Raw genomic sequence first — 21,732 nt, forward strand, 5'->3', positions numbered from 1 at the left:
GTCACCTTTTTTGTTTTACTGTTATGCCAAACTGGGATGAACAAATTCTGTAGCTCATCCATTCGGTCTTTGAATGTTTGCCATTACCTATCCACCGTCAACCCTTTGAGTGCCATTCCCCACTCAATCCTACCCAACTCGCTCCTCAGACCATCGTAGTTTCCTTTATTTAAATTCAGGACCCTAGTCTCTGAGTCAACTACTTCATTCTCCATCTTAATGAAGAATTCAATCATATTATGATCGCTCTGACCCAAGGGGCCTCGTACAACAAGATTGCTAATTAATCCTTTCTCGTTACATAATACCCAGTCTAAGATGGCCTGATCTCTGGTTGGTTCCTCAACATATTGGTCCAGGAAACCATCCCGTAAACACTCCAGGAATTCCTCCTCCACAGTATTGTTACTAATTTGGTTGGCCCAATCTATATGTAGATTAAAGTCACCCATGATGACTGCTGTGCCCTTATTGCACGCTTCTTTAATTTCTCTTTTAATGCCATCCCCAACCTCCGCCTTACTGTTTGGAGGTCTATATACCACTCCCACTAATGTTTTTTTCCCCTTAATATTTTTCAATTCTACCCATACAGATTCCACATCATCAGAGCTAATATCCTTCATTACAATTGTATTAATCCCTTCTTTAACCAGTAATGCTACCCCAACTCCCTTTCCTTTTTGCCTATCTTTCCTGAATATCGAATACCCCTGGATGTTGAGTTCCCAGTCTTGGCCATCCTTGAGCCACGTTTCCGTAATCCCAACCAAATCATATTCGTTTACCTCTATTTGCGCAGCCAATTCGTCCACCTTATTACAAATGCTCCTCGCATTAAGACACAAAGCCTTCAGGCTTGTTTTTTTAACGCTCTTAGACCTATTAGAATTATTATTTACTGTGGCCACGTTTGATTTAAACCGTTGATTTCTCTGACTGACACTTTTGTTTTTCTCCTTCCTATCTTTTGCTTTTTTCCCTGTTTCCCTTTCCTCTGTCTCCCTGCTCAGGTTCCCAACCCCCTGCCATTTTAGTTTAAACCCCCCCGAACAGTGCTAGCAAACCTCCCCGCAAGGATATTTGTCCTGCTCTGGTTCAGGTGCAACCCATCTGACTTGTACAAGTCCCAGTTTCCCCAGAAGCAGGCCCAGTGATCCAGGAAACTAAAGCCCTCCCTCCTGCACCAACTCTTTAGCCACGCATTCATCTGCTCTATCCTCCTATTCCTATACTCACTAGCACGTGGCACCGGGAGTAATCCAGAGATTACAACTTTTGAGGTCCTGCTCTTTAATCTGCTACCTAGCTCCCTAAATTCCTGCTGCAGGACCTCATCCCTCTTCCTACCCATGTCATTGGTCCCAATGTGAACCACGACCTCTGACTGTTCACCCTCCCCCTTCAGAATGCCCTGCAGCCGTTCAGTGACATCCTTGACCCTGGCACCAGGGAGGCAACAAACCATCCTGGAGTCATGTCTACGGCCACAGAAACGCCTATCTGTTCCCCGTACGATAGAATCCCCTACCACTATTGCTCTCCCACTCTTTTTCCTCCCTTCCTGAGCAGCAGAAGCACCCCTGGTGCCAGGAAGTTGGCTGCTGCTGCCTTCCTCTGGTAAGTCATCCCCCTCAACAGTATCCAAATCGGTATACCTGTTTTAGAGGGGGATGGCCACAGGGGTCCCCTGCACTACCTGCCTGCCTCTACTGCTCTGCCTGATGGTTACCCATTTCCCTTCTGCCTGTGCAGCCCTTACCTGCGGTGTGACCAACTCAGTAAACGTGTTTTCCATGACCCTCTCAGCATCGTGAATGCTCCAAAGCCCTTCCATCCGCAACTCCAGCGCCGCAATGCGGTCTGCTAGTAGCTGCAGCTGGATGCATTCTGGCACACGTGGTCGTCAGGGACACAGGCAGCATCCCTGAATTCCCACATAGAGCAAGAGGAGCATAACACGGGGCTGGGCTGTCCTGACATGACTTACCCTTTAATTAATTTAAATTAATTCACTACCACCAATTAAAGATAAACTCTAGGGCGCTTGTATGGTTTATCAACAGTCCCCGCTACACCAGAAAGACCTTAGCAACTATAAACCACAGAGTTAAAGTTTGAAAAATAGAGAAATACTCACCAACCAATCACTTACCTGCTCTCTGGTGACGTCACACACTGATTACTTTTTACCTCTCTCCGCGCTGCTGAGTTGGTACGCCTCGCTGCTCCCTGGAACTGGTCGGGCCTCGCTGCTCGCGCCGGTTTTTATACCGCGCGCCTCGCTGCTCGCGCCGGTTTTTATACTGCGCTCCTCGCCTCGCTGCTCCCTGGAACTGGTCGGGCCTCGCTGCTCGCGCCGGTTTTTATACCGCGCTCCTCGCCTCGCTGCTCCCTGGAACTGGTCGGGCCTCGCTGCTCGCGTCGGTTTTTATACCGCGCTCCTCGCCTCGCTGCTCCCTGGAACTGGTCGGGCCTCGCTGCTCGCGCCGGTTTTTATACCGCGCTCCTCGCTTCGCTGCTCCCTGGAACTGGTCGGGCCTCACTGCTCGCGCCGGTTTTTATACCGCGCTCCTTGCCTCGCTGCTCCCTGGAACTTTAGTATTGCATTGAAGTGTCAGCATTGATTATATGCTCAAGTCCTAAGGGTAGGGCTTGCATCTACAATGTTCTGATTTAAAGACAAGAGTACTACCAGCTGAGCCAAGCTGACACTTGCATCCATGCTTTCGAGTCAAAATCTAATGGTCCATTGTGTTTCACCTACATGGCAATTTAGGAGCAGTGTGAAGATCTAATTATGTATGGATGGCCCTTTCAATTCGTAGGACAATTTTAGTTCCTTTGGTGGACTAATTGATCTCACTGGGGAACAAGTTGATGGAGCATGTTCACTAAATTCCTTTAATGAAGGAATGGTCAATTTTGATCAGTTCAGTGCCTGAGAAGTACAGGGTTAAAATATCCATCAGAAGTTGGTGAAATTGTTAATTGATATTTAAGCCTTGAAATTACTGTTTGCAGATGAACTTTTGTGTGACATTCTTTTGTCAGCTTTTTAACATAGTCATTAACATCTTTATTTTGAATGGGTTACTGCCTTTTATAAGAGACAAAGTTACAGAGATTAATGAGGTCCTTTGCTGGAGTTTATGAAGAGTATGTATTTTATCATACTGCAGGATTTTTCTATCAGCGTAGTAAGCCCTTTCAGTAAAGGGTGTCTTTACTCTGTGCATGGATAGTCCACCCTTTGCAAGTTTCCTGACAAGTTTGCTGGTTGCTTCAAAGCAATATTTATGAGAACTATGTCCATCGCAAAACCAGATTCTTTTTCAATCCCAGGAACTCAGATCAGTCAGTTGTTAATCACTGTTCATCCCCAGATGCAAACACAAACAAGACACAGTAGGATTTTTAGGACAGCTTTCACAGTTCTCCAGCTACTGGCAGTCCATCAAACATTGTAAACTGGCAAATCTTCAGAAATACAGAAGAGGCAGCTCAGTGCGAGTATCCAGTTCCCTGGTGTTTTCACTTGATTGACTTAAAATGTTGTTCTACTTCCCAACAAAAATCTTGACATGGATACTTTAATCCCTGATTTATCTATCTATTCTTTACTCATACATTCTTCTTTATTTCTGTGTACTTTCTATAAATGAACACATCATTGGATCATTGTTCTTTTTCTCAATTTAGTTCTGTTTTATTTTCCATAATCCATTTTGTTGTAACATTATTTATCTTTTTGTTTGGCTACATTTTCCTTTATTTTTGCCATGTCCTTGTCCATTATTCTTACATATTTTCCTTCTGTCCTCTCTACTCATTAGTTGCTCTACCTCTCCACCATCTCTCTGAATCCCTCCACTACCTCTGTGTTATCTGACTGCTTGTCCAACATCTAGTCTTGGATGAGTTGCAATTTCCTCCAGCTAAACATTAAGAAAACCAAAGCCATAATATTTGGCCCCTGCCACCAACTCCATAACCTTGTGACTGACTCCATCCCCCTGTCTTAAGTTGAACCAGACTGTTAGCAGCCTCAGTACTCTATTCATTCCTAAACTGCACTTCTGATTCAATATCCTCTGCATCACAAAAACTGCTTCCTTCTACCGTAACATCACTTGCCTCCACCCCTATTGTCAGTCCATTTGCTGCTGAAATCCTCAACTACGGCTTGGTAACCTCCAGATTCAATGGCCTAGAAATTTGTGAGCTGCGCAGAATACCTACCCTGTGCATGAATGGTAGGGTCCAAGGAACCCAATATTGGGCCTCGGGCCTCATTCATATAGGAACAGCATTGCGGGAGAAGCCCATGAAGGTGACTGGTGGAAGATCAGGCCACTGCCAGCGCCAAAGCAGCCCACAGGTAAGTGATGGCAGGGAATTTGTGGCTGGGGGCAATCATGGGCCTCGGGGGTGGAAATCGCAGGCCTCAGGCTAGCCTCCCATCCTCCACCATCCATAAACTTCAGGTCATCCAAAATGCTGCTACCTGTATCATATGCTGCACCATCTCTTGCTTGCTATCACTCCTGTCCTCGCTGACCTATATTGGCTCTCGATCCCCCAACACTTCAAATTTAAAATTCTCGGCAATGTGTTTAAATTCCTCTATGGTCTCACCCCTCCCTATCTCTGTAACCTCCTCCAACACTTCAACCCATCTTGAAGTCTCTGTTCCCCTGACTCCAGCCCATTGTACCTCCCCACCTCCCTTTACCCTAGCATTGGTGGCTGGTTCTTCGCCCACTTAGACCAAACACTCTTAACTTTCTTCCCTAAACCTCTCTCTTCTCCACTTGTCCCTTTTTCCTGAAGACTCTCATTAATACCCACTTCTTTGATCATAACCCATAATAAATAGGAAATCTCTTTGGATGCTTTCTGGATCTTTTGTGATAAATCATAACAACAACAACAACTTGCATTTATATAGCACCTTTAACATAGAAAAATGACCCAAGGTGCTTCACAGAATCGTAATCAGACAAAAATTATCACGTAGCCAAAGAAGGAGATAATAGGAGGGGTAACTAAAAGTTGGAGGAATGCAGGGTTCTCCAAAGGTTCTAAGGCTGGAGGAGGTTGCTGTGATAGGGAGGCCATGAAGGGTTTGGAATACATGGATGATAATTTTAAATTGGAGGCGTGAGGGAGTCAATGTAGGTCATTGAGCACAGGGTTGATGAGTGACCAGGACTTGGTGCAGGTTAGGATATGGCAGCAGAGTTTTGGGTGAGCTGAAGGTAGAGGATAGGAAGTCAGCCAGGAGAGTATTGGAATCGTCACGACTGCAGGTAACAAAGAAATAGATAAGGGTTTCAGCAGCAGATGGGAATAGGCAGAAGCAAAGATGGGCGATATTATGGAGGTGGAAGTAGGCTATCTTTTTGGAAGGATATGGGATCCAAAGCTCAAATTGGGGTCAAATATGAAGCCAAGGTTGCAAACAACTGGCTGAGACAATGGCAAGAAAAGGGGATGGAAAGGAGATTGTGGAGGAGTCGAGATGTGAAGGAATAAGCCATATAACCTATTTAGAAAAATACATTATCTTATGAAAGAATTCTGGCCTTATTGAAACAGGGCAAGTTGTTGACCCTGAATAAATAACCTTATTGAAACAGAAGGTGCATGGCTCCGATAGGCTGACTTTTTGGAACAAAAACAATGGTCCACCCTGGATAAGGTGTTTTAATTTAAACTTCGTAAAGATGGCACATAAGATAAGGAACATCTGCTCTCGTAAAGATGACATAAAATAAGGGACACATGCCCTTCACGCCATTTTATATGGTTAACCCAGAACACCTAGAGATGCGACAAGATTCTGGAATATTACAAGCTGATGTAGCAGTAAAGAATTGCAGAGGTCAGCAGAACGATGAATAGGGATAATTAACTTGCATCAGCAGAAAACCTTAAAGGAAATACAACTGGAAAAGGGTATAAATATTGAAGTTTCAAATGGGATATCAGGGTCGCTTTAATCGGGCAAGGCGATTATCAGCTACAGAGGCGGCTCTGTGGTCTACAACTCTTTGTACCTCAGGGATCAAAGGTATTTGATATTGATGGATATCCTGTATAGAAAACTTTAAGAGCTGTAATACTGTAGCGAAGTTAAGATTTAAAAGTAAGATTCTCTGTTAAAAAGATCATATTTTTTCTCTTTTTAGAACTGTTAACGTTGCAATTGACTGATTCACCAACTGTAAATTGCATGTTGGTTCTTTTAATAAATCTCTATATATTTTTAGAATTGTCTCACATAAGTCTTCTGTATCAATAACTCGCAAACTCAATCTCTGTACACTCTTTGGTGAAGAGTTACATCATTCTGAAGGAGTTCTCCGGAACCTCATAATATCCGGGAGGTTACAGTCTAGCTAAACTTATTAAAAGCGCTATCTGGAGGACGGTAACATTCTCGGGCTGTTCCTTTCCTTTAGGGAGAGATAGCCTGGACATTTAGACCCAACTAAACGTCTTTAGGATTTGGCTACCTCAAACTTTAGTTGAAAGTGAACGTCTGAGAAATACGTCTGATCCGGGGTAGCCCAAAGGGGCTAGGACTAGTAAATATCCTTTCAGAGAGAGGTGCTGGTGAGGTAGAACTGTGTGTTGCTAGCATACATATGGAACCTGATGCCATAACTTTGGATGTTATCACAAAGGGGCAGCATGTAGATGAGGAATAGGAAGGAGCCAGGAATAGATCACTGGGGGACACCAGAGGTAATAGGGAAGGGTCGGGAAGAAAAGTCATTGCTGGAGATAATCTAGCTACGATTGGATAGATAAGCATGGAACTAAGCAAGGGCAGTCCTGCTGAATCATAGAAATGATTGAGCTGGACAATGGAGGAGAGGTGAGAGGTGTTGGAGGAGGATGTTATGGTTGACTATTTGAAAGGCTGCAGACTAGTTGAGAAGGATGGGAGAGCACCACAATCACAGAGGGTGTCATTTGTGACTTTGATTAGGGCCATTTCAGTGTTATAACAGGGGTGTAAGCCTGATTGGAGTTGTGGAAAAGATTGGCACAGATTTAGGAGGTGACAAAGACTTTGGAGTGGATAGGGAGGTTGGAGATAAAGCCATAGTTTGCAAGGATAGAGGAGTCGAGGGTGGGTTTTTGGATGATGAACATGATGGCAATTTTGAAAGGGAGGGGGACAGTACCTGAGAAGAGGGAAACATTTACAATGTCAGCCAACTTGGGGACCAGGGAGGGAAGTTGGGTGGTCAGTAGCTTAGTGGGAATAGAGTCAAGAGGGCAGGAGGTGAGCCTCATGAACAGGATGTGCTAAGAGAGGGCATGAAGCTGCAGTTACATGTGCAAGCAGAGACAGAAACTACATTGTGAAATGGGCAATTAAATATTGAATGCTAATGGGTTTCTAGGTCTCTGGAGCGTTTGAGCTTCAGCTGACAAAAATAATTCAACCCCATATTTATGTTTGCTGTTTATATCCCTTGAGTATATAATTTGCCATCCATTCATACACTTGCTGCCAGCTTCAGGCCAACCCATTTCCATCATCACACAGATGGATGTACCATATGCTTGGAGTGTTTTCCACCCAAGTTTTGGCTTCAAACCATCAGGAGTTTCCATGCTATTCACATTAACGCAGATAATTTTGTTGATAAGCTTTGGACACAATAGCTCCTTAAACCACAGCAGTATCCATGGTGGCATTTTCATTTTTGGTTTCCCTGCTGATCATTATGATAAGCAGCACCAGTCACACTTGGGCTTTTAAAAGAGAAAATCATGATTCCTGAAAGGTGCAATATGTTTTGCCACTTACTTGGGTTGCTTGTCCAAGGGTAGCCCCACTGTACTGCTATCTCTTTATTTTTTCTCTCAACACAATTGTTATTACTGACAGCTGTGCTCCTTTCACTAATGCGTTCAACTCATGGCATCATAGGGTACAGGTGTCCACATGACAACAGGAGTAGCACCGATTAATTGTAGATGTTTAAGCTTTGACTATTATCATTTTATATGGGGCTTATTAGTTTTAAAATTAAAAAGAGTGTCTTTCAGAAGAAATTGTGGTTTCATCCCTGACACACCTTAATGTAATTCTACTTCTGCATTCAACTCACTCTTATCTCAGCCAAGTCTTTTGAATATCAGGCAAACACCTAGTGACTGATGTTCCTTTTTCAATGAAAAATGGGCGAGCTGCCCGTTCTTCTTGTAGTTCGCCAGCTGCTAACAAAATCGTAGAAATGTGTGGTTTTGGAATATGTCATTTCTGAGAATGCAATTTCATTAATAGCAACAAAATAATAGCAGCCAATCATGACACACCTGTGATAATGACCCTTGAATGCTATTCAAACATCTACAAGCCACTTAACTGGTAGAAATATCAAAGTACATTAATCCAACCATGGAGTTGCATTATTTGGTAAAAATGGCCAAATGATAAGTAAGAAAATCCTAAGTTAATGACAAGGACCTGCAAGTGCTGATAACTTCTAATGAAGAAAAGCAAGTGTCCTTTCAAATACACAAAGAAAGTGACAAGCATGGTGTTAGATCACTCACAGAATATTAATTGAAGCAACACCAACGTGCTTTCTTATAATGCTTTCAACATAATAAAATGTTACAAAACACTTCACAGCGGTAATAACAAACACCACACAGCAGTAGAAGAGTTTGGGGAGGTGACAAAAGCATGGTGCACAAGGTAGGTGTTGAAGAGGCTGTGCAAGGAGGTGAGAGATGTAGCAAGATGTAAGGATTTAGGGAGTGTGTTCCAGAGTGTACAGACAAGATGGTTGAAGGTTTTGTGGTCAAAGGTAGAGCCAGGATGGGAAGGGAATTGGAAGAGTGGAAAATTTACGCTGACACATAAGGCTTGAAGAAGCTGCAGAAGTAGGGAGGGACTTATAGACAAGGACAAGGGTTTTGAATTCACAAAATTCAGCTATTCACAATCTACATCAATGATTTGGATGAGGGGACCAAATGTAATATATCCAAGTTTGCTGATGATACAAAGCTGGGTGGGAATGTAAGTTGTGAGGAGGATACAAGGGGGCTTCAAGGGAATATAGACAGGCTAAGTAAGTGGGCAAGAACATGGCAAATGAAATATAATGTGGAGAAATGTGAAGCTATCCACTTTGGTAGGAAAAATAGAATAGCAGAGTATTATTAAATGGTGAGAGATTGGGAAATGTTGGTGTTCAGAGGGACCTGGGTGTCCTTGTACACGAATCACTGAAAGTTAACATGCAGGTACAGCAAGCAATTAGGAAAGCAAATGGTATGTTAGCCTTTATTACAAGAGGATTTGAGTATAAAAGTAAAGGCGTCTTACTGCAGTTATATAGGGCCCTGGTGAGACCACACCTGGAGGATTGTGTACAGTTTTGGTCTCCTTACCTAAGGAAGGATATACTTGCCATAGGGGGAGTGCAACAAAGGTTCACCAGACTGATTCCTGGGATGAGGGGTGTGTCCTATGAGGAGAGATTGAGTAGACAAGCCTTATAGGCCTAGAAATTCAGTATAGCCACGTTTGGGGCGCTACAGCAGGGCGGCCGCTAAAGTTTGCGCCCGGCGCAACTTCGCACCACCTTCGCCGATATTCAGTGGCATCGCCCCAAGAGGTTGCTGCTGCGCTAAAACAGGCGATGCACGACTATCATTAGGCGCTAAGCCGGCGGCCCGGGGCGAAACCCCCGAGGGCGGGCGCAGCGCAGGTGCGGCGAGTTGCTGATTGACGGCAGACACTCTGGCGCCGGTGAGCTCTTAAAGGGGGAGGGTGGATTTGTTTTTTTGAAAGGCCGAGACTGGTGTATTTGTGTTTTTTGAAAGGCCGAGACTGCTCGATTTGTGTTTTTGGGGGGGGCTTCTCTCCATTAGTTTGTTATGTGGGAAGGGCACAGAGGTATCAAAGTAATAAATGTTCTTAAATCGCACTATCCATGCTTTCTTTTGGAAGTCCTGGTTGCCCTGCTCGGCTGAGGGCTTGTGGAGCGGCTACATTCATTGGCACAAGCCATTCCCTGAGAGGGGGCCTAGAACCGACGTTCAATAAGCCGCCGACGGGCGGCCCTTGCACTTTCTGCCTCCCTCCTGTGCTGGTCCTCCTCCTCCTCCTCCTCCTCCTCTGGTGGTCCTCCAATGTCTGGTGGCAGTGGCTGAGTCCTGCGGATAGCCAGGTTGTGCAGCATGCAGCACACGACCACGAAATGGGAGACTCGCTCAGGCGAGTACTGTAGGGCTCCTCCGGAACGATCCAGACAGCGGAACCATTGCTTCAGGACGCCGATTGTTTGCTCAATGAGGTTCCTGGTTGCTTGATGGCTGTCATTGTATCCCTCTTCAGCAGGGGTGCTGGGCGCACGGAGCGGGGTCATCAGCCAGGTGCACAAAGGATAGCCTTTGTCCCCAAGAAGCCATCCTCATGGGTGAGGCTGGGCCTGGAACATGTCTGCCGCAGAATTCTGGCGCAGGATGAAGGCATCGTGGCTGCTCCCTGGAAAGTGGGCATTGACAGCTAGGATGATCTGCCTGTGGTCACACACCAACTGCACGTTGAGCGAATGGTAGCCCTTCCGGTTGCGGTAATCCTCGACATGCTCTAGAGGTGCCCGCAAAGCCACATGCATGCAGTCAATGGCGCCCTGCACCATGGGGAAGCCCGCTAATGCTGCAAAGCCCATTGCACGCTGTTGCTGCTTGACAAGGGCCATGGAGAAGGAGATGAACTGACGTCTCCTTCTGAAAAGGGCATTGGTCACCTGGCGGATGCAGCAATGTACGGCAAACTGGGAGATGTTGGAAATGTCCCCAGCAGCGGATTGGAAGGAGCCGGTGGCATAGAAGTTGAGAGACACCGTCACCTTCACTGCCACCGACAGAGACGTCCTGCTCCTCAGCTGTGGCTGCAGATCTCCGCGAAGCAGGTGGCAGATCTCAGTGACCACCGCCCTTCGGAATCGCAGCCTCCGAACACACTGCTCGTCAGACATGTTCAGATATGAGAACTGCTGGCGGTATACCCTGGGTGGGTAAGGCCTCCTTAGCCGACGCCTGTTGCCCCTTCTCCCTCTGGCCATGACTGCCACTCTCTCACGGCGTCTCTGAGCCCTTTGAATGCAATGGAGAAGGCCAACGTTTGCACCCATTGCAGCCCCCATTATATGTTTCCAATCAATGCTATGGCTCTGAAGTTAAAGACAAGTGCAAAGCTGTGGCCTGAAGCCACAAGTACCTGTGCGAGTGTTGAGCCAAACCAGAAAGCTCTCTACCTTTGTCTCTCTGCAAAGATCCGTCTCTCACAAAGAAGGAGTGTTGCAAAATGGCTGCCATTTCTACTGCAGGAGGAGTGCCCTTTAATTAGCGCCCCCCGCGCCCCGCAGCGACTGGGAACCGTTCCCCTCTACCAGTCGCTAGGGGTGCCAGGCGCGCAATAGGCCGGCACCACTGAATTTCCGGTTTGGGGCGCACAAAGGGCGTTGCACGATGAAATGACGTCAGGATCTGCGCGCGCAGCTGAGCACGCGCAAAGGCTTTGCGCTGCCGCTAAATCTTTACTGAAGTTGGGGAGAGGCGCAGATCATGCAGCGCCCGGCCGCTAGCCGCCTAGCGCCCCACATCTCCTCCTCCTAAGGCGCTAGCGGCTGGCGCAAACAACTGAATTTCTAGGCCATATTCTCTAGAGTTTAGAAGAATGAGAGGTGATCTCATTGCAACATACAAAATTCTTACAGGGCTTGACAGGGTAGATGCAGGGAGGAAGTTTCCCCTAGCTGGGGAGTCTAGAACCAGGGGTCAAAGTCTCAGAATAAGGGGTCAGCCATATAGAACTGAGATGAGGAGAAATTTCTTCACTCAGAGGGTGGTGAATCTTTGTAATTCTCTACCCCAGAGGGCTGTGGAGGCTCAGTCGTTGAGTATATTCAAGACAGAGATCAATAGATATTTGAATATTAAGGGAATCAAGGGATATGGGGATAGTGCAGGAAAGTGGAGATGAGGTAGAAGATCAGCCATGATCTTATTGAATGGTGGAGCAGGCTCGAAGGGCCAAATGGCCTACTCCTGCTCCTATTTCTTATGTTCTTAAGAATTCAATGTGTTGGAGAATGGGGAGCTCATGGAGTTTGGCATGGACAGGGATGATAGTGGAGTGGGTTTAGTGCAGCTTATGATGTGGGAAACCAAGTTCTGGATGAATTGTCATTTATACACAGTGTTTGTGAGGCTGGAGGGCTGAGGTTATATAGATATCCCCTGATTTCTCACCATTTACACCAGATCTGGATTCAATCTTCTACACATCAATGTACAACAAACCTGAATGATTGGTAGGCAGCTGTACAATACAGAAGTGAAGGTTTTAATGACCAGGGATAATCAAACTTATGCTGTGAAAAGCTGTTTTGGAAGTAGTTTTGTGTTTTTTCCCCTTTTTTTGTCTATTTAGTTGCATAGAAGACTTTGTGCCACGTTTTCTGGCACTGTTGTATTTTGCTTACATCTTAGAAATGTGCATAATACGTTAAGCTAGAAAAAAACCCAGCTATTTTTATGTGAAAAGATGAGGAGCAATGGAGGGATGCCAGGCAAGTGAAGTTGCACCAATGGAGGACTGTTCCCGATGCAATTACTCTCCCACCCACAATGAAACCAGAGGGGCATTTTCCTGGATTTGGCTTAATGTTGTATAGGCTCTAATTCAGCAGGGAGCCAGTGACAGAATTCTGCCGCAGGCTACAATTTGACTTGCAGCCAAACTCCACCATGGGCATGGCACTGCCAGCGGCTGTGAAGGTCCTTTAAAAGCTTATCTTTTATGTTTCAGGCTTATTACAGGCATGCTACACCGCTGCCCTATGGGGAGGATACCCTGGAGTGCCAAAGACGCAAACTTTCTGACACCCATTTCATGCAGCATAACATTCACTTTGCCAGCCATGAAATGGGGTATCCAGTACTAGGCATCTCTGTCACTTGTTCCAGACCTTGGATCTTTCCTCCACATTGACTTCCTTTTCACTTCCTTTCACTTGATTTTTGCATGGAACTTTTTGACCCTCTCTCCCCCCTTCAACCTTTGCCAAAAACTGCTGAACAGGTTGAAATTCTTTTTGGGCATTTCTAAAAAGCTGTAAGAATTTTTGCTCCCCATGTTTTCTTCAAGTGGACACATCTCTTTAACTTTTATCCAGACTGCAATTTTCTGGTTTTCCTCTCTCCACCCTCCAATTAGGCTGGCTCCTATACAAGCCTGAAGCGGAAGTGGGAGCTATGAATAATTATGAAAATGAGCTGACCACAGAAAACTACGTGCAAGCGGCACACTGCATTTCTGGCTAGATTTGCATTGGTTCCCAGCCACGCTGCTTAAACTTTGCCAGAACCCAAAATTCTACGTTCTGATATGATTTGGCAGTTATGGAATGCTGCACAAGTTTATTATTAGTGACCTTCAACAGATACATAAATAGTAAAAATCAGACCTTTTGTCATTTTTCACAAGCTTTTCGAACAGAGAGGAATCACGTGGCAGCAGGTGATTCATTTCAGAAGCCAATGTACAGAGTAAGGGTCCTCTGCTATGATCCCTGGATCTTGTTATTATTACCTTGATATTGGTAGAAAGAGCTGATTTGAATTTGGGGATCTATCTCCAAACCAGCAAAGGCGAGCGAACTCTGATCTTTTACAGAACCAGTTTCCAGCCACTAAACGTAAACGGGTAAGAAAAGGAATTGGACTTGTTCTTCAATGGTATCCATATTACTTGTATTCAAGCTGCTGCTGCACCAATTGCCCATACTTTGTTTTTATTTGTAGTTTTGAAAGTCTTTGCTTATCATTTTTATGGAATTAGTTATCGTTAATGCTGCAGTAATGGTGGTGCCTTCCATTTCACATAGTTTATCTAACAAATGAACATGCAACACTCTTTCTAATAAATGGATGCATTAGTGAGGAATATTTAAATTTACAGCATTGGCTGAGGTGAATCACGAACATTGGGCCAGATTCGCCGCTCGTTATACTTACACTTGTCACTCCAGATTGTAGGGGACATGAGGATTTCTTACTCGTGATGCTGAACTCAAGAAAACATCTAACGTAAAACATGAAAAATATGACGGTTAGCAATTCTGCCTTTCATTTTGTCCCAGCACTTAGAAGCAATACTCCACCCATACTAAATATGGTGCTTAGGAGTGACGAGTTTTATATGTTATAACAATGCATGTGCTATAATTAATGCCCTATAATGCAGTATTAAATGTTGTATAACAAAGAAGAATTATGTCCTACTAACCTCATAATCAAGATAGCAGTAGAGCCCTGTATAGCAAAATCTGTGCTGGGAATTGTTGGCTACCAGGGCTGTTAGTCCACAGCACAATGACTCAACTGTGTCCAATTTTGTGGGGTGAGGTAGTTTAAATAAATAGCATTATCTCTCAGTACAGATTTGACCTTGTGCCAGCAGCTAGCATAATGTGGAGGCATGAAGGACTGACTGTGGACAAGTGATGGACCAACCCTCATTTGATGGCTGGCAAAGTGGACTTCCCCAAAGTGGTTTGCTTTGGGGAGTGAAAGTGCCAAAAACATATGTCCTCTAATGAAGACTGTCTGGTCCAGTAAATGCAAGTCCGGGGTAAGAGTGCATGCTCAAGAACTGATCTTCCTCCTCCGAGGCATGGTATTAGAACCCCCAAAGGGCTCCTTATCCTACCCAATTAGGTTTCTGAAAGCAAAATAACTGCTTGGTAACAACTGTAGGAAATGGAATAGGAAATAAAAATCTGTCAGTGCAAAAAAACAGACCTTTAGCAATAGCAAATGTTAATGCACCAATAAAAATGTAGGCAAAACTGCATAATAAGCAAAGATAATCTAATTCTCCCATGAAAATCTAATACCTTCAAGAAGCCTACTCTTGCAGGCCAGGCCATTCTCACTGTGGTGGCCATTTCAACCAACAATAAGCAAGAAAGTGGTGAAACCCAGTGTGAAATTTGTATGAATATAAGAACATAAGAAATAGGAGCAGGAGTAGGCCATTCGGCCCTTTGAGCCTGCGCTGACATTCAATGGGATCATGGCTGATCTTTTGCCTCAACTCCATTCACCGGCCCTATCGCCATATCCCTTGATGCCTTTACTAGTCAGAAATCTATCGACTTCTGTTTTGAATATACCCAATGACAGAGCCTCCACAGCCCTCTGGGGTAGAGAATTCTAAAGATTCACCACCCTCTGTGTGAAGAAATTTCTTCTCATCTCAGTCCTGAATGGCCTGCCCTTTATCCTGAGGCTGTGGCACCTGGTTCTAGATTCCCCAGCCAAGGGAAACACTCTCCCAGCATCCACCCTGTCAAGCCCTGTAATAATTTTGTATGCTTCAATGAGATCCCCTCTCATTCTTCTGAATTCAAGAGAATACAGGCCTAGTTTACTCAATCTCTTCTCATACGACAGTCCTGCCATCCCAGGAATCAATCTCGTGAACACTCCCTCTATGGCAAATATATCCTTCCTTGGGTAAGGAGACTAAAATTGTACACAGTACTCCAGGTGTGGTCTCACCAAGGCCCTATATAATTGGAGTAAGACTTCTTTACTCTGTACTCAAATCCTCTTGTAATGAAGGCCAGCATACCATTTGCCTTCCTAATGGCTTGCAGCACCTACACATTCACTTTCAGTGACTCATGTACAAGGACACCCAGATCCCTTTGAGCATCTGCATTCCCCAATCTTTCACCATTTAGGAAATACACTGCCTTTCTGTTTTTTCTACCAAAGTGGATAATTTCACATTTATCCACATTATATTCCATCTGCCATGTTCTCGCCCACTCACTGAGCCTGTCGAGATCCCCTTGAAGCCTTTTCACATCCTCTTCACAACTGACCCTGCCATCTAGCTATGTATTATCAGCAAATTTGTAAATGTTACATTTAGTCCCCTCATCCAAATCATTGATATAGATTGTGAATAGCTGGGACCCAAGAACCAATCCTTGTGGTACCCTACTAGTCACAGCCTGCCATCCTGAAAAAGACCCGTTTATCCCTACTCTTTGTTTTCTGTCTGTTAACCTATGCACTTCCCCTTCTCCCAATGGTAATAGATTGGGAGAAGGGGAAGTGCAAAGAGACCTGGGTGTTTTTGTACACCAGTCGCTGAAGGTAAGCATGCAGGTGCAGCAGGCGGTTAAGAAGGCAAATGGTATGTTGGCCTTCATAGCAAGAGGGTTCGAGTACAAGAACAAGGATGTCTTGCTGCAGTTGTACAGGGCCTTGGTGAGACCACACCTTGAGTATTGTGTGCAGTTTTGGTCGCCTTACCTAAGGAAGGATGTTCTTGCCATGGAAGGAGTGCAGCGAAGATTCACCAGGCTGATACCTGGGATGGCAGGAATGACGTATGAGGAGAGATTGTGTCGATTGGGCTTATACTCACTGGAGTTTAGAAGATTGAGAGGGGATCTCATCAAAACCTATAAAATTCTGTCAGGCCTGGACAGACTAGATGCAGGAAGGATGTTTCTGATGGCCGGGGAATCCAGAACCAGGGGTCATAGTCTAAGGATAAGGGGTAAGCCATTTAGGACTGAAATGAGGAGGAATTTCTTCACCCAGAGAGTGGTGAACCTGTGGAATTCTCTGCCACAGAGGGCGGTGGAGGCCAGTTCATTAAGTATATTCAAGAAAGAGTTGGATATATTTCTTAAGGCTAAAGGGATCAAGGGATATGGGGAGAAGGCAGGGACCGGGTACTGAATTTGGATGATCAGCCATGATCTCATTGAATGGCGGAGCAGGCTCGAAGGGCCGAATGGCCTACTCCTGCTCCTATCTTCTATGTATCTATGTATTCCATGTGCCCTAATTTTGTTCACCAACCTCTTGTGTGGGACCTTATCGAAGGCCTTCTGAAAATCCAAATACACCACATCTACCGGTTCCCCTTTGTCTACTCCACTAGTTACACCCTCAAAGAACTCCAATAGGTTTGTCAAACAGGATTTCCCTTTCATAAATCTATGTTGACTCTGCCCAATCTTAATATTAGTTTCTAAGTGCCCAGTTATTACATCCTTTATAATAGATTCCAGCATTTTCCCAACTACTGATGTGAGGCTAACAGGTCTGTAGTTCCCCGTTTTCTCTCACCCTCCTTTCTTAAATAGCGGGGTTACATTTGCTATCCTCCAATCTGCAGGAACCACTCCAAAATCTATAGAATTTTGGAAGATGACAACCAATGCGTCCACTATCCCAATGGCCACCTCTTTCAAAATCCTAGGTTGTAGGTCATCCAGTCCTTGGGATTTATCGGCTTTTAGTCCATTAATTTTGCTAGTACTGTTTTTTTACTAATAATAATTTCTTTAAGTTCCTCATTCTCGCCACAACCTTGGTTTTCTCGTATTTCTGGGAGGTTTTTTGTGTCTTCCACCGTGAAGACAGAAACAAAGTATTTATTTAATTTCTCTGCCATTTCCTCATTCCCCATTATAAATTCTCCCGTTTCTGACTGTAAAGGACCTACATTTACCTTCGCCAGTCTTTTCCTTTTCACATACCTATAGAAACTTTTACAATCCGTTTTTATATTTTTCGCTAGTTTGTGCTCATATTCCATTTTCCCTTCCTGTATGTATAATGACACTTGTACTTGTCATCAGCATTACCTCTATAATGCTGGCATTTTTCTTTGCTAAAAAATGTGGAATTCTGAGAAATGGATGCACTAGCCTGTACACCGAATTTCACAAACTGCACTCACCTACCTGTGAATGGAGCCTCATAAATTCAGGGTTTGTATCTTAGATCCTAATGGTGAGGTTGCTGTGTACTGTCTTTTTATGATGCATCTGTGTGGTGTGCTCACTTTATAGTTACAACCTCACATTCTGCTTTTATATTGATAGTGTGCAGTAAGCATGCAGTGTTCCCATTGCCAGTGGCATGCTATAGTATGAATAAAGCAAACTCCATTAAGGTGAAATTGGCCTTTGCCAGCCCCACGACACGGGCTTATAGCAAATTGGCAGTCCATTTTACACCACGCCCGACTAGAGTCAATGGAAAAGATAACCTGGCGCAGTGTAAAACTGGCGAACACCAATTTTACTCCCATGACTCTGGTTCACAGGATCTGATTGTTCAGTAACAGACAGGTGCATAAAAAAGGGGAATAGATCATGCAGAGGTCAGGGTGAAAAAATTTGGTGCCTTTGCACCTCTCGTTAGCGCCCCCATGACGTCATCGCCACGCACATCGCCCCGATCCCAAAATTGACTTTCACCCCCCGCAGCAGCGCCGTTAGAAAACACCGACTGCTGCAGGAGGTGTGCATCGGGCGGCCGGCCATTTCGGGGGTGATAATTAAAGGCAAGGTGGCTGAGGTAAGTAAAAAAAAAACTTACCTTTCTAGTTGGTGCTTTTTTTTGCAGTTTCCTGCCCGCGATAGATCAGCCTGGCACTCTGCTTGAGTGCCGGGCTGATCGCGCTGGATCGCGGTAACCTTGGTGGTCCAGGTAGGTCATTTTTCCATTGCAGAGCTTGCAGCAATGGCCTTTCCCTTTAAGAGAGAGAGGGAGCCTTTGAACGTGGCAGCGCTGCACGGCCCAGTATGCAGTGCTGCTGAAGTCTCCGCCCCGATATTCGGGGTTAGTGCTCCAAGAAGGAAATGGAGCACTTGATTTAGCGCTCCACCTCACTCTTGGGGCGCTAAATCTGAATTTCACGGTCACCGGCGCTAATTAGTGCCATGCACTAAAGTTTGCGCCCAGGCGATGTTAATGCCCCAAAATGGTCGATACTGCAATTTTCCCCCCAGGATTCTCCACTTGAGCACCATTCTCCTGGAGATCCAATCAATGATGTATTAAAAGTCTTGCATGTAGTGTGATCTCCTGTAAGTGTCACACTTTCTCTGTTGCACTTTTGCACTTTCCCAATAACACTCCTATATTGCTATAAACGGCACACATTCTGACTCACCTAGAGGCACACCACATGAGATCTAATACTAATATAAAAATGGCAAGAATGTATAACCTTAAACATTCACAATTGGGATTGAGTGCTTATATAAACTGAAGCTTACACATAAAACAGACCCTCCAGTACGCATCAAATTATAAAATATGCATACAGGTCAAACCAATAATTTAAGAGAGTGAAGATATAGCAAAGTTGCAAAATTTTAAGTGTGTAGATAGAGAAATGATAAGGGGGCTGGAGAGAGTAAAACAGCAGGATAACTGGTGATGAACTGCTTCTGCCAGCCTGCAGCTGAAGCAGTTTGGGTGGATAATGCAATAAGAATAACCCACAAATCAGCACACTCACAATTATCTCTTGAATGGTAAGCATGAAAAATATAATGAGCATGTTTTGCTTAAGTGGGTATGATTTAAATAATGGTTATTTCATATTCTAACGCTGTCTTTTTGGGTCAGTCATGTAATTGTAGGAATGAATTCATTGCCAACTCCGAACTTTTTGACTGGATACTGACATACCTACACATTCTGCAAATGTTTCCAATCAGCAGAAGCCATTTTTTTAGTTGCAGTGTTGGATAAAATAATTCAGTGCTGTACGATTGACACTGCTGTACTATTTTGAAAGGACGAACTAATCTCAGAGACCAGTAGCAATGGAATGCTGATGATCTTAGACCTTTAAAGACACGTAAAGGGGGTGATTAGCACACTGGCCTTTCACCTTTCACTTCTGGGACTAGATTGATGGGATGAGAATTCTCGGTTGATGTGTGAGTGTTATCTAAAATGAGTTTTGGGCAGTCTGGCATCAGTTCCTATATGTGTGGACCCTCAGCTCAAAATTGATTCAGCACTAAAAAGGCAATTTCACACAGAGAGGCCACAGGCTGCTGTGAAAAACAAAAGAAAAGGTCACACTGGTGCAGTAAAATATGCTCTTCTGAAGTTAGTTTTAAAGCAACTGTTGGGGAAGAGGACGGAGTGTTTTACTTTTCATCTGACTGCTACACTTGACTTGTGCTTCATGCTGACACAGGGTGCCTGAATTGGAAAAGTTCCATTACTAACATCTGTCAGTTTGATGATTTGATGAGCATAATAAGGGGCTCAAAAAAGGTGCCACAGTGGCTTAGCAGTGTAGCGCTGGCTTCCCATACTGATGATCATGGTGTCCAAGGTTGGAGCCTGTCCATTATTATTCACTTGGAATTGCTGTGTTGAACATCATCAAATCAAACGTGAGTTCCTAGGTAAATTACCCAGAACATCTTAAATGGTGCCAAAGCACAAAGTGTTTCACAGGTAAATATTTAGTCACATAGGTAATTAAATAACTACCTTATAGAAGATTTTTCCCTGCATCATTAAAGCCCTCTATACTCGCCCACTAGAAATAGTACAGCTATAGATAAATATAATTCCACCTGAGTATTGAAGGGAGCCATTTGGATGTTACAGCCAATAAATAGTCTTGTAGAGATAAGAAACTAATTTTATAACAGAAAACCAATGTCATGACCTAACTTGGCCAATGGTCACATAAGTGGTTGAGTCCACTTGTAAAAGTTGGTGTCACATCACACTAATGATATGGCATACACTTATGTCAAATGTTTACATTCAATGTAATGGAAAAGTAGAATCTGTAGTGAAACATTTAAAACTGCTCTACGTAATCTAGGTGATGTGCAAATTGAAATGCTAAACCTCAAGTCATAAAGCTTCAAGTGACTGTTGGCACCTAGAAGTAGAACAGTCGCTCTACTTGTATGGCTTCATGCTCGGTTCAGATTTCTGACTTGGCCTGACTCAACAACGTCTCAATAACATTGAACTCAGATTTTGTCAGGTGGATTTGATTTCTTGGTAATTGCAGAAATTGGCCATTTTACAACAAATCGCAGCTAATTCAAGCCCATTTGGAGGAACCTCATTCTGATGGATTGAATTTTTCAATCGGTACTTTGACTAACCGTAGCTGAACCACCTCCCACTTCATGGACAAAGAACAATAGGTAATCTCATTACATTGTCTGACTCAAATATGATAGCCTGCAAGCAATCTGAAGAGTCCAGACTAAATATAAATAATAATATTCATAAAATATGAGTATGAGAAGCAAATAGGTGAAGGAAGAGTGAAAAGGAAAGGTTCTAGGAATATATTTCACAACAAAAATTTTCTGGCAATAGAACAGTCATATCACTGAAATTGTAAACTGCAGTAATTGCTTATGAATGTTTTACAGCATTAATTAATAAACCAGATGTACTCTTTGTTTAATCTATATCTACACATTACAATGCATATTAACATTTTAGTAACATAAACTAGGCCATGAAATTACCATGCTTTAAAAATTTGACATAAACACTCAGCATTACTCTTAAAAAATGGAGTTATGGAAAACAACAGGTGAAAATGCCCTACACTCTGTGATAAATTTTGCATATGGTTTTAATGAACTTAATAAAAAATAGATGATCAGATGATATGTTGTAGTTAGTGTTGATAAAAAGAGACGTCTGTACTGTAGCTTGATGTGTTGTAATAAGGGCTGATAAAAGGATTTCTGTGCTGAAAATTGCAACCACCTAACCAAAACCAGTACCCTCTAATTCTTAAATAGATTTATATTTTGTATAATTTCTTTTCCATATGCCTATTGAAGTTTAATC

The sequence above is a fragment of the Somniosus microcephalus genome, chromosome 6 (genome assembly GCF_052327205.1).
Source record: "Somniosus microcephalus isolate GS21.2 chromosome 6, FLI_Smic_1.0, whole genome shotgun sequence".
NCBI classification, from domain to species: Eukaryota; Metazoa; Chordata; class Chondrichthyes; order Squaliformes; family Somniosidae; genus Somniosus; species Somniosus microcephalus.